Source organism: Schistocerca gregaria, chromosome X, assembly GCF_023897955.1.
Source record: "Schistocerca gregaria isolate iqSchGreg1 chromosome X, iqSchGreg1.2, whole genome shotgun sequence".
In the NCBI taxonomy this organism is placed as follows: Eukaryota; Metazoa; Arthropoda; class Insecta; order Orthoptera; family Acrididae; genus Schistocerca; species Schistocerca gregaria.
In genome coordinates this window covers 571,392,366-571,403,886 of record NC_064931.1, presented here as the reverse complement: position 1 = coordinate 571,403,886, position 11,521 = coordinate 571,392,366, and positions in this window count along the sequence as shown.

Below are 11,521 nucleotides of genomic sequence, written 5' to 3'. Positions count from 1 at the left end.
TTTCTGCCTCACTCTCCATTGTTGCCAAATTTATTCAAGATGGCGGCGATAGATATAGCAACGTAGCAATGACTTCCTTGTGGGAAATACAAATTTTGGCGGGACGGTAGGTCAATTGGACTACCTCCACTAACCTAAGAAAATGACGGGAAAATAGGTCACTTTGGCTACCTCCATTAACCTGAGTCATCCGACCGCCACTTCTTCCTAGGAATTGTCAGGAAAAGGACTCAGCCTGTGCTGGATAGGATGTGTATAAGTCTTTATTTAAACAGTCTTTATTTAAACAATTTGAGGCAGTGGCTCCATCCAGAGTGTTTACCATGAGGTCTGAAGCTCATCTGACATAGTACGCAGTAGTGCTACCAGACGGCGCCATTGTCCCTCCTGTGACGTAATCCAAGCTGGCGGTCTGAGGGAAAAATAGGAACCCTTAACCCAGTCACATGTTAGACTTCAGACAGCAGGATGACGGTATCTGGTAACGTCACTGGAGGGGATATAGGGGAGGCTCAGCAGGTCTGGGACTTCAGTCTTACTCAATCAGTCAGCAGTCAGCAGTACCAGAAGAAGAACCATGAAGCATCAACAGGAATTGCAATCCAGCACAATCCTGCAGAACAGGAAGAAGTGGAAAAGTAAGTATTCCATATCACTTATTTCTCTGTGGTTGGCATTATTATTATGGTTATTATTATTATTGGTTGTTTTTGTATCTTGGTCTATATGTAATGCTTCCTCATCTTTGTTCAGTAGTTCAGCAGTAGCCTTTGACGCGTCCAAGCCTGTCGGGTGGAGTGCCAGCATGCCGATCTCTAAAGCGTCTGGACCTATAGCAACCTTGGCTCCCAATAACAATTCTGATGGACCGTAATATATATATATATGAGATGCACATGGAGCGTATATATGTATATATATTGACAGGCAACTTACATTCCATATGAGCAAATAAATCAATATATAAATATATTTTCTGTTTTTGATTTTTGATATTTTTTTGTTTATTTTTCTTCTTAAATTTTGTTCTTTTTATTCTTTCTTCTCCACACATTCTCTCTGTATGTATTATACTCATGTACATAGGACACAAAAATATTTACACGACACACACACACACACGCGCGCGCGCGCGCGCGCGCGCGCCCACACACACATACACACTTACACACACAAAATTACTTACACTATGATAAAAGGTTCATAGTACTACTCTGCAGACACACTCTTTCTCTTCCTCTCATTCACTCTCACTCTCACTCAATCACAGTTCCACACCTCTTCTCTCGCTCTGCTGTACCATATGTGGCAGCTGCGGTGCAGCACCGCAAACACCACTGTACAGGCACCGCAAATAGTCTGCAATAGAAAGGGCTCTTGATGCCATACTACGTACACCCTTAGCCCGCCACTGGGTGGCTCGTTCCAATGTGCGATACGCATACACTTTTGAGCGTAGACCTACAAACTCCACAATCGGCAATCCATTCGCCTCGTCCTTCATAAGACCGATAACCTTGTTGTTCCATGGAATAATACCATAAGGATTCTCGGCCCTGTATGAAGACGTGTCGAATACATTACCGTTGCACCACATTACTTCATATGTATCACAGTTCTTCACCCAATAAATGACGCTATCTGTATCCATGTAAAGTAATTTAGGATCTGCAAAACGAGTTTTCACAAACTCATAATGAAAGTGGTACATGTGGAGTTTGGACAGGTCTAGTACACGCATTCCCACATAAATAGGTTTAATAAACTCTACTGCAGTCTTCGCCATCTTCACAGCAACGAAGTTCTTATTGAATATGTTGACCTGGTTAAAATTTGGTCTGGCAATGCATTTTCTTACGCCATAACTCCCATCCCATTCAATTCTAATCAAAATCTCATGTTGTTCCGTCAAATTCTCCATTGTTTTACCGAACATTGAGTTATTCATTAATTTATAAAAATCTTTCTCCAAGTCACATGTATGGAATCTCTCTGTCTCGTATTCATATCAATACACTCATTCAGCCAGGGGGACTGCTTGAAGGAGATAGCCCTGGTGATTCTGACCAGCTCCATACTCAAGTTGAGACACTGCTGGAGGTTATGATAATGAATAACGTATCTCCGCTTGTCCCCCAGCGTTGTCATCAGCTTTGGCGTGGAGCCACCTCACGGAACTAGTTGCTCTGGACACAGCGGCAAATCGGCGTGTGCATCATGCAAACTAATAGTGTATGTGAGTTCTGCCTCCACCACATGCCCTGCATCAGAATCAGCTGCCATACCCCCCATGACTTTTCCACCTAGTCCTCTGTGTTCGTCTTTGGGCACCCATCGAAACTCACCAATCGGCAGTGATTGCTGCATGGTGTGCCTGTATAAGTTATTTAGGTCCAAGCACATTATGTAACTCGAATCAAGGGATGCATTGAACCTGTCATCATCAGCATGTTATTTGCCTTCGTGTGCCTATGGACACATTGGCTAAGTTCTCCATGGATCCCTCGCTCAAAGAAAAGAAGCATTTCACCATCGGTCAATAATTCAATGCTGCACTTCATTTTCTTGAGCATTGCGTCCGAAGACAACCCAAGTGCCGTGTAATGAAAGACGGGATCCAGAGAATATGTGGCCATGAAGAGACTCCGAAATTTTTCGAAAATGTCCACAAGCAAGGGCACGTCTGTGTCAATGTAAAGCCGTGTGTTCTCTCCTAAAATTGAAATATTGAATTCCCGCCAGATATTCATGGCATGCTCATTCTCTATATCAAGCATGAAATCAGCTGTAAGGTTGCTGGAGAATGCAGTTATGTTGGGTTTCGCATTACTTTCCACATACTCATATGAGAAAATCCCGTTCCTAGTCACAAGCTAAAACTTTTCCTCGTCGAGAAATGCAGCTCTAGTGATATGCATATCCTCCCAGGTAGTTTCACCGAGTTTCTGGAGTGGCGCCTGCACAAAGCGTAGCGTATCAAGGAAGCGGAGCGTAGTTACTGGCGTCATTTGTTTGGAGAATGAAATGTATTTCTCGACGCTCTGACGTAGGACACTGACCTAATTTTTCTCCCGACCTAAGTCAGCCAATTGCTCACCTAGAAAGTGAGTGTCATGTCTGCTTAAATTGTGGAAGAAAGAGGGTATGTGTCTTGGTGGCTGGTACTTCAAATTGCACGTATTGTGAGCTGCACCAAGGAATTTCCCTGTAAGATGACAGTGGTCCCTATGAGGAGTTTTCGCTTCTCTGTCTAACGGCAGACCACAAATATGACTCTCAATCGCGTTATTATACAAATCTTCATTTTCTTTACATGTGGTCATGGAAACGTTGTCGCTGTAGAGCTTATCACCCCCAAATGAAAATGTTTAGAGTTCAGTGAACAGCCAAACCACAGGATTATCCCTGACATAAGATTTGTAGCAGTTAAGACTGAAATCGTAGGATGATACAATTTGGTACATTGCCACATATGGTACATGTTTTTCTGTAAAGGTGGGGTGTGTAAGGCTGTAGGGTCATCTCCATAGCGCGTCACAGGAGCGAGGATGCATTCAAAGTCGGCGAACACTACAAATGGGCAGCGTTCCTGGTGGTGAGCATTCTTAAACTTTATGAATTTGTTTTCCTCAGTAGGCATAATAACACGTACCGGGTCTTTGGAAGCACAGTCCACTAGATGCTCCACTAATAACTAGTCTGAGGAGAAATAATTCAGACACCTTAAGCAAATATGTTTTACACAATGATTAGTTGATAGTTGGGCGGAAAGGAGTCGGGACATGTATTTGGTTCAAACATAGATATCATCTTCAGAGAAGAGCAGCATGTTTACATGCAACTCACGACCACCGGCAGATTTTGATAAATGGAGGGGACCGATGACAATTCTCTGCCTCGTGATGACTGGGTGTTGTGTGATGTCCTTAGGTAAGTTAGGTTTAAGTAGTTCTAAGTTCTAGGGGACTGCCGGCCGCGGTGGTCTCGCGGTTCTAGGCTCAGTCTGCTTTCGGCTGCGGTGGGGCGAGGACGTCCGCTGCGCCCCGCCGTGCGCGACCGTGAGCGCTTGCTAGTGTTTACCTTCTCGCGGCGCAAGTTGTAGTAGTTCCAAGTTCAGTGCGACTATGGCACACACATGGCGCCACGATACGATCAAAATTACTTTCCAACCAGATCACGCGCGTCCTCGAGCCTATGAAATAGAACAGTTCATACGCGACGATCTACGTTTAGATCCGGCGACTGTCGTCGGAATACAGTTTTCTATAACGGCGAGCGTGGTTTATGTTAAAATGACCAGTGCAGAGGTCTGCGCGACAGTGGTGTCTAAATACTCGAACTCTCTCAGATTCAAACATTCTGACGGGCATATCGGTGCAGTGACGGTGGATCATGCAGACATGGGCTTAAGGACTGTGAGGGTTTTTGAGCTCCCCTTCGAGGTCCCAGAGGAAGTTGTCAAGGACGCCTTCCGACCATACGGCAATGTTCTCAACCACGTTGCAGAAAAGTGGCAAACTTTCTCGACGTATAAGGTCTACAATGGTGTGCGCCAAATTAAACTTGAGCTCAAGAAACATGTGCCGTCCTATTTGAACATCGGTGGCTGTCGTGCAATCATCATGTACGACGGTCAGCCGCGTACCTGTTCCAGATGTGGGCAGGAAGGCCATGTTCGATCGAGCTGCTTACAACGTCGAATTACGCAGATACCAGTGGGAGACTCCGTTTCCCCGACGGGGACGACAATCCTGCCCCTCACGTACGCTCAGACGACGATGCGCACCATAGTTGAGGACGAAACGGGCGATCAGACACACCCATCGAACCCAGAAGTACCCAGGGAGGAAGAGGAAGGACCCCCGATGCCAACCCATATGTCGCCCCTCCACAGCAACAACAGCAGCAACAGTCCCACGGACTCCAGACGCAAAGTAACATCCAGAACGCGATGGACGTGGACGCGAACATTGTCCCGACCGCGGCTTTCCTAGCGGAAGGTGATACGACGCTGGATTGCCTCCCACATTCGGATACGGATGTCCACGTTCGAAAGCAACGTTCGCCTCGACGACGGAAGCAACGTCGGCGGACCCCTTCAGACGATTGCCTCTTACACACGGCCGGTCAAGAAGGTGACATCTCCTCAGACGGCATGGATGCTGCGCCTGCTGAGGATCTAAGTGGTGTAGACGGTTCACTTGCCCATACCACGAGTGCCAAGTTACTTCTTGCACCACGGATTCAGCAGGTCGCGTCGATGGATGGCGCTCCGTCTACCTCTACCAAAGACGACGTACGTGCGGGAGATTCAGGTGCCGATCAGCTACACAGCATCGTGTTGCGGCCACTGTGGTCGGACGATGTTGAGGAACTTCCTAAAGAGGGCACGGGTGACAGGGGAGGGGGTGGCATTGGAGATGCCACTCCTATCGTAAAAGACTCATAATTTGTAACGGATTTGGTAGGTCCGGCATCTCTTGAGGTTAGCTTTGATTGCCATGGGGTCTACCCTAGGTGAAGAGGCTAGGCAGCACACCTTTCACCTAGCCACAATCAATATCAACGCGATAAGGGCACCACACAAACTGACAATGCTACAACGCATGCTTGATGCGGCGGACGTCGACGTGGCCCTCTTACAGGAAGTATGTGTCGCTAGTTTCCCTGACTTCTACGGATATACCGCCCACATCTCCCACGCCTCTTCTACCGATTGTGGTGTGGCTGTTCTGCTACGGGACGGTTTGGAGGCTACGGAAGTACTGTACTTACCGAGTGCAAGAGCCATGGCAGTAACTGTCAACGGTGTACGACTCATCAATGTCTATGCCCCTTCAGGATCAGGGAGACGGAGAGATCGGGCCCGCTTTTTTTCGGAAGATATCACGCGTCTATTTATGGGCCGCATAGACGATATGGTGATCGGAGGAGATTTTAACTGTACATTATCTCCGTCTGATCAGCAGCCACATCACGTCCCGTGTGCGGAATTGGAAATGCTAGTGCGTCACCTCCACCTGATTGACACGTGGTGCCATATCCATGGCCCAGCTCCTGGATACACCCACTATACAAGTCATTCATCAAGTCGATTAGACAGGATTTACGTCACAAGCACCCTTTCGACGGCGACGAGAGGAGCAGAGCTCTGGCCCAGTGCATTCACCGACCACGCAGCCTATATTTGCACCATTGCCCTCCCAGCTGCACGTGTGTGGCGCAGTAGGCCCCCCTGGAAACTGAACGTCGCCCATCTGGACGAGCCGGCATGTAAACGTGCTATCGAAGAGTCGTGGAACGCGTCCTTACAGCGTCGTGGTCGTTACCGATCGACCCTCAGTTGGTGGATTGAATGTGCGAAGCCTGCTCTTAGGCGCACCTTCATGTCTTACGGCCGAGAAGCGGCAGCATGGAGGAGGAGCACGGAAAACTTTTATTACACCGTCCTACGGGAATGTCTTGCTATGGAGCCCTCACCTGACCGGCAGATCATAGTCAATCGCGCGAAAGCGCAACTCATCTCCTTAGCACGCCATCATTTACAAGGCGCTGTTATACGGTCGCGTGCTCCAGACATGATACAATCAGAAAGGCCATCTATGCACCACGTGCTCCTAGAACGCAGGAGGCGCCATATTGCACTGGTAACCGACATGATAACGGACGACGGACGACACGTGGCAGAACAAGCAGATATAGCAGAAGCCTTCTATGGGCATTACGCTCAACTTTATTCAGCAGTGCTCTCTGATATGGCGACGGTAGACACCGTTTCAGCACATGTCCACGGTACAGTTCCACCAGACATGGTACCGACTTTACTGGGAGAAGTGACAGAAGAGGAAGTGCTCGACGCCATTGGTAAAGGTGCTCCCCATAAATCACCAGGAATCGATGGATTACCATTAGAGTTCTATCGAGCATTTAAAGAACTGTTGGTACCGTGTTGGGTTGAAATTTGTCAGGAATTGATGTCCCCGGGTATACCGTTGCCTGCACCGTTCTTGGAAGGAGTGATTGTCCCCATCCATAAGTCGAAGGGACGGAATCATGTCCGCGATTATCGCCCCTTAACGTTGTTGAACAGCGACTTCAAGATCTTTTCGAGGCTGCTATCAGAACGTCTTCGGGGCACACTATTGCACGTCCTGTCCAGCGATCAGATGTCCTTGGGGGGACCCAACAACATCAGAACTGCGTTATGTCGTTACAGAGATCTCATCTCCCTTGCACAGGCGAGACGTTTGCCGGCAGCCCTGGCGTCTATCTACTTTAGCCAGGCTTTTGACCGTGTGGGCCACACTTTCCTCACTGCCGTTCTACGGCGCATGGAATATCCCGACCCCTTTATCACAGTGTTGACACGCCTTCTGCATGGGGCTACTTCTCGAGTTCTTGTTAATGGAAGACTGACGGCACCCATGCCGATCCGCCGATCAGTACGACAGGGATGTCCATTATCAACATTGTTATTTGCACTGGCCTTAGAACCTTTGTTGTGTGGTCTCCGAGACAGGCTCACTGGGATACAGTTCGGCGGCTCCATCTATCGCTGCACCGCATATGCGGATGATTTGATGATCGTCATACGAGGAGCTGACGATATGGCCGCGACGTTGGACTGGATTGCAACCTACGGTACAGCTTCTGGTAGCCAAATCAACGTTGACAAATCTGTAGCCTTGAGCATCGGGATTGGGCTACTGCAGGAACACATTGCCCCCTTCCGCTTCAGTGATACTGTCCACTGCTTGGGCTTAGATTTCATGAACGACATGCGACGCGCGACGACGCTCAATTATCGACGCCTTCTTCACCAAATTAGGGCCGGAATTGCAAATCAGCGCTTGCGATCCCTCAACATCGTTCAGCGGGCGTATTATGCCAATGTATACCTTGCGTCCCGCAAACCGCATGTCGCCCAAACGCTACCCATTCCGAAACCCTTGGCTCGTAGCATTATGGCAGCGCTGGGATACTTCGTCACCGCTGGTATGTTACTGAAGATCAGATACGTATCTCTTACTCTCCCCAAGGAAAAAGGTGGTCTCGGCCTAGTCAACGTCCATGATAGGGTCATTGCCCTCCATGTTAGCTAACATTTATGTCTGCTGCGCCGTTGTCCTACGAGCCTCACGAGTCTGCTTCTGACGGCGCTACGACCTGCTTCACTAAGAGCGCCGGTGCCACTACAGGACATCCCAGCGCCCCTCTTTTATATAGGACGTTTCTATTTAGAACAAAGTTATTGCAGTGTAGCGCCCACGACACCACAAATGGCCACGACTCAACGTATTTATCACGACGTGATGCAACGCCGCCCCCTAAATGTGGTCGAACTAAAATATCCTGACGTACGGTGGCGCGTGGTGTGGAAGACTGTACACGATGCCATGCTTGATTCGTTTCCCAATGGTACGTAGTCGTTAATGGGAAGCTGGTGACGCAAGAACGTCTCTACAATATCCACATGGCAGAATCCCCTAATTGTGTGGGTTGTAACACAGTAGATTCTGACGAGCACCGCCTCAGCTGCGGAGAGGCGGCACCGGTTTGGCACCTAGTGCGGCAGATGCTGGCTTATGTCTTGCGAGTTAGGCCGGAGCATATATCTGCACGCACGTTATTGTTTCCGGATGAGACCTTTTACCCCAAGACTCGAACCAACTCCGTCACCTGGATACGTGGACATGCGGTCCATTATCTCTGTCGTGACGGACACAAGAATTTCCTTGACTTCTGGCTCTATTTGCAAGAAAGACATAATGCTATTTCCGGGCATACCAGATATCGACAATGCTTCGCAAACTACCTATGGAGCGCCTTTCACAGCCCCCCGTGCAGCTGGAATGTTCCGGGCAGTAGCAGATGAGGTCAGAACAAACTGCAAACGAGCATATATTGAACAATTTTTATCAGTGGGCGCAGTCGTTGGGAAGCCTAACTACGACGTGGTAGCTTTCTTTTCATTTTATTTACGTTTAATATCTTCGATGGTGTCTTCATTCTTTTTAGTTTTCCAGGCTTGATTAACTATGACTGTTCGCACATTGATACCTATATAAATAAATAAAAAAAAGATAAAAAATGTGGGCAGGAGACCTGCGTTTAGAATCCAAATAAATACACATGAACAAACTAAGAACAAAATGAACAACAAATCAAATATAATAACGTATTATACCCTTTCCTTTCTCCTTTTATTATTATTTTTTTATATTAAAAGTTCAGGGGCATATTTAATTTTTGTTTCGTTGGCAAAATCTGAAGTGGTGGCGAACGGCCGTTCTAGTTAACTGTAGGATGAAAGTGACGGTGGCACTAGCTTTGTTTTTGTTTTTAGGCTAGATAGGTGAAAAAAAAGGCAAAGGTCCCGAGTTCGAGTCTCGGTCCGGCACTTAATTTTAATCTGCCAAGAAGTTTCATATCAACGCACACTAAAAAAAAAAAAAAAAAAAAAAAAAGGGCGCGTAGTCCGGAACCGTGCGACTGCTACGGTCGCAGGTTCGAATCCTGCCTCGGGCATGGATGTGTGTGATGTCCCTAGGTTAGTTAGGTTTAAGTAGTTCTAAGTTCTGGGGACTGAAGACCACAGCAGTTGAGTCCCATAGTGCTCAGAGCCATTTGAACCATTTTTTTTCTAGGGGACTGATGACCATAGATGTTAAGTCCCATAGTGCTCAGAGCCATTGAACCGATGACAATATGCTTGTCTTGCTCATCTGACTTGCTTTTCTTCTCCAGGTCATAGCATGAACCGATATTCTGGTATTCTGCGCCTCAAATTTGGTTATGTCGTGGATCTTGACGGGTAAGTCGATACCATCAAAGTTATAACACCCACGAATATTATCACCTACATGGTATGTACCGGGATGTTCAGGATGATCCCTTCGATTGTAATTTCTCTCGCAAGTCAGGATTGACCATGAAAAAATAGCTAGATCGTTTCTATTTTCGATATTAATACATGCGACTCCACCACACCGTCAAAATAGTCATCATCATCATCATCATCATCATCTGACAGCTCCACATCAGAGCGCCTTTGTGTGGCCTGTTCAGGTATGTCATCGTACTCATCAGAATCTGTCAATCGTACTGTCTTCCCTACAACAACAACAACAACAACAACAAACACGATATAGAAACCGATCTTTTACAGAAAAAAACTTCTTATACTACTACTACTACAGGCACGTACAAATGCAATATTTTTTGTAAACTTACAGATATGCTGCTCAGGCATCTCATTATTTGCTGGACGCTGTTCCTGCATCTGCTGATGAAAAGCCTCCAGCTGCCTGTACAACAAATCGAACTCCTATAGAAGTGTTCCTGTAAGAGGACGAGACGTAATTTTATTTATTTTGAACGTCGAGTTACACAGAAAGATCACACATGGATATTTTTTTCTATGCTTATGTGAGTGTTGTTGTTCGTTATCCACAGCTGGAGACTGTTCCACATAGCGGTGCTCCTGCTGCAGTGAATAGTTTTTTTCAGCCCCAAACTCTGCCTTCAGTTCAGTTTGCACTTGCATCAAGTGAGCTAGAGGAAAAAAACAAGTATCAAATAAGAAAATTTTGAACCGCTACTATACAAGAACAATTTACAATGGAACTTATACCCACATGGCAATTCTGGCTGTGAACCCAACACAGGAGCCTGGACATAGAGAGTCTGCACTTGTACAGCCCCCTCCTGTCTCTCCCCACACTCCAAGACAAAATCCTGGAGTTGTACTACAACAAAAAGGCGGAATTAATAAGGCGAATTTAACATACACACTCGAAAATTTACACTCAAAATAGAAATTATTTACTCCCTTGGTAATCATGTCTCCAGAACTCTAGGCCTCTTGGCACTACACTCTGAAGTGTTGCTGCAGCTACCTCTCTTCATCTTGTGGAGAGACAACAAGTACATACGGAGACAATGGTATGCACAACAAGGTGGACAGCAGTGGACTGAGGATGATGGAGATTGGTTGTCGGTTTATATATAGACTGAAGAGACAAATGAGAGAGCTTCATTTGAATGTTCAGCTAAAGAGAAACTTTTTTGGAACGTCACTATTTCTGGAAGGGCTTGATGCAACCATCATCTCTCTCTCTCCCTCCAGGTAACAAGAATGCTTTAATGATTAACGATGTTTTTGCAAGCATACACATAAATAGTGAATGCCTTTAGTGGTGGGAAGTTTACCGTTTATGAGACGTATGTTGAAAGCAGGATATTATGATTTCCGGGAATGGTAACACATGATTCCTCATTAGGACTGTCAGGAAGAACGAAGTCAGTGTTATTCTGGACTATTTTCATTAACAAGTCCTGTTAGGACAGGAATTTCCATTCAGACAAGCTGAGACATCACGAAAGCTACAACAAAAGTGACAGTTAACTATTTCTGCAGCACTTTACCGATTCCTAGAAGTGACTGATAAGTAATCGACAGTGTGTCCCATTAGGGTCACGAAGGAGAAAGCACTCAGTGTTATTCTGGGCTATTTTCGTA